Consider the following 2,933-nt stretch of genomic DNA (forward strand, 5'->3'; position numbering starts at 1 on the left):
AGAGCTAGTCACTCGTTCAATACTGTTTCTATGGCTTATGTAACAAGAAGTGTTTGTAAGTCCAACCTTTCTACATAAGTATGCAGAGACAGTCTCTTATGACAATCTCCAAAAGTTTGTGTGTCCAAATTCTAATTAATTAAGCACAGAAAGCTCCTGTCTAGAGAGCGTATTTTTAACATCGTGTTTTTAGAAATTATGTGTTGGCTTGAATATATCTGTACTCGTAAAATAGCATCTTTCATACTAAGGTGATAACATTTCCCTGAATTTTTATGAGTATTTCGTAGAGAACAGTTACTACTCTTCGGAGATGGAATTTTGCAAAAAATTTCATTCCAGCGAACGATTCGGTATTTAAAGTTGGATAAAAGCCCAAACAAAACTTGTGATTAACATTTACCTTATAATCATCACAGATGCGTAAATCCTCGCCTACAATAGGAAACGCCTACTTGCTACCATCAGGTGGAATATGCTCTGATATCCCCTGCTCAATCATTTTCATAATTTAATGTTGTTGGCACACCGTCGCTTACGACGTCGTGGGTTCCAGTTGATCCGATCAACGGAACAGCCTGCTCGTGAAATTAACATGCAAGTGGCTGAGCACTCCACAGACACATGTACCCTTAACGTAGTTCTCGGGGATATTCAGCGTGACACAGTGTGACAAGGCTGGCCCTTTGAATTACAAGTACAAAAGAAACAGGAAGTAAGAGTGAGAGAAAGTTGTGGTGAAAGAGTACAGCAGGGTTCGTCACCATCCCCTGCCGGAGACTCGTGGAGCTTTAGGTGTTTTCGCTCAATAAACACTCACAACGCCCGGTCTGGGAATCGAAATTGCGATCCTATGACCGCGAGTCCGCTGCCCTAACCATTGGGCCATTGCGCCTCCACTAAATGCTTAGCAGCATTTTAATGATTCTAATGATTCTACCAGCTTGCTGGCTTTTGTAATTTAATAAGTAAAGAGAAACAGATTCGAAATACGGCGGATGTATGTATTCTTTCAATTTAATACTGGCCATATAATCTGTTAGCATAGAGGTATCTTCAGCGCCGAAGACACATGGCTTGGTGGTGAGGGGCATTCGGTTCACGAGCGTAAGGTCGCGAGTTCAATTCCCGGCGATGCGTTGTCCTTGAGCAAGACACTTTATTTCACGTTGCTCCAGTCAACGCAGCTGCCAAAAATGAGTAGTACATATATCTCAAAGGACCAACCTTGTCACATTCTGTGTCATGTCGAATCTCCCTGAGAACTACGTGTCTGTGGAGTGCTCAGCCACATGAACGTTAATTTCACGATCAAGCTGTTCTATTGATCGTACCAACTGGATCCCTCGTCTTCGTAACCGACGGAGGACCAGTTGTATCTTCAAGGCTAGGCAGAATGGAGTTCTTTAACTTGGCTATTAACATTTACTACATCAAAGGTGGCGAGCTTGGCAGAATCGTTTGCACACTGGGCGAAATACTTAGCGGCATTTCGTCCGTCTTTACGTTCTGAGTTCAAATTCCACCGAGGTCGACTTTGCCTTCCATCCTTTTCGGAGTCGATAAAATAAGTACAGTAGAACCTTGCAGTACAAGTACCCTATTGTACGAGTAATTTGCTGTACGAGCCGAGACTCGTACGAATTTTTGTCTTGAAGTACGAACGGAAGGAAATCCGCAGTACACGTGCAAGGCGGCGAGTTGGCAGAAACGTTAGCACGCCGGGCGAAATGCTTAGGGGTCTGTCTTTATGTTCTGAGTTCAAATTCCCACCGAGGTCGACTTTGCCTTTTATCCTTTCGGGGTCGATAAATTAAGTATCAATTGCGTACTGGGGTCGATCTAATCGACTGATCCCCTCCCCCAAAATTTCGGACCTTGTGCCTAGAGTAGAAAAGATTCCTTGTACACGATGCACCATACATGAGATGTTGAAGTAATCGCAGAGCAATGTGAAATTAAGCTCAAGGACACAACGCAACACCCTGTCCAGGGATCGAAACCACCATCTCGAGATAGTGAGTGCAATACTCTAGCCACTAGCCCACGCGCCCACGCGCCCCCACATCACCACACATGTTTGGGCTGAGACACAAACTACGTCTGAGTTTCAAAAGGGATTTCGCCATGGCAGACAATATCGCGAGTAGCTCTCAGTCACCACCACCACCACAACCACCACCGCTACTGCTACTACTACTACTACTACTACCACCACCCTAGCAAACTCTCTGTGATATCTCTTAGTCGTCCCATAAAACTGACAATCACAGACAAGTGTCATTGTATCCACTCACCGTTGCCAACCAACAAAGAAGATTCGGTGTCGCGTGGTTACAACACATCGTCTGGCCCGACCTGTTCCAACCTATTCCAGATTTTTGTGCACAGTACGTCACTGATTTGGTTCGATTTTATAGGTAAGCTCATGTTGTTCATCGTTGAATGCTGCGTTATACATACATACATATATACATACATATATACATACATACATACACACACACACACACACACACACACACACACACACACACATATATATAACCTATATAGAAGGTATATAAACGGCTAATTTAGTTGTTTCTCAGGTGTGGCTGTGTGGCAAGAAGCTCGAGGGGTTGCCAGTCGGTGGGCGCTGGTGCCCCTCTCATTTTCTTTCATCCATGTCCTTTTCTCATTTCTCATTAATGAACTTGTCCAGCCCAGGCTTCCTGCCATTCTATGTACAGCCCTTGTGGCTAATCTAAATGAAATAAAGAAGCTTGCTTTCCAATTATATGGTTCTGGGTTCAGTCCCACAGCGTGGCACTTTAGGTAAGTGTCTTCTGCTATAGCCTTGGGCCGACCAAAGCTTTCTGAGTGGATTTGGTAGACGGAAAACTGAAAGAAGCCCGTCGTATATATGTATATGTTTGTGTCTGTGTTTGTCC

At 44.2% G+C, this 2,933-nt stretch overlaps 1 long non-coding RNA gene across 1 annotated transcript in view; it reads left to right on the plus strand.

Annotated features, from left to right (window-relative positions):
• The first annotated feature begins 1,118 nt into the window (after positions 1–1,118).
• LOC106867895 (uncharacterized) overlaps positions 1,119–2,933 on the plus strand; it is a 9,174-nt gene continuing 7,359 nt past the window's right edge. The window contains exon 1 of the long non-coding RNA XR_008264939.1: positions 1,119–2,420. This is a non-coding gene — a long non-coding RNA (uncharacterized LOC106867895). The remainder of the gene's footprint in view (positions 2,421–2,933) is intronic.

This window comes from Octopus bimaculoides, chromosome 9 (assembly GCF_001194135.2).
Source record: "Octopus bimaculoides isolate UCB-OBI-ISO-001 chromosome 9, ASM119413v2, whole genome shotgun sequence".
Taxonomy (NCBI): Eukaryota; Metazoa; Mollusca; class Cephalopoda; order Octopoda; family Octopodidae; genus Octopus; species Octopus bimaculoides.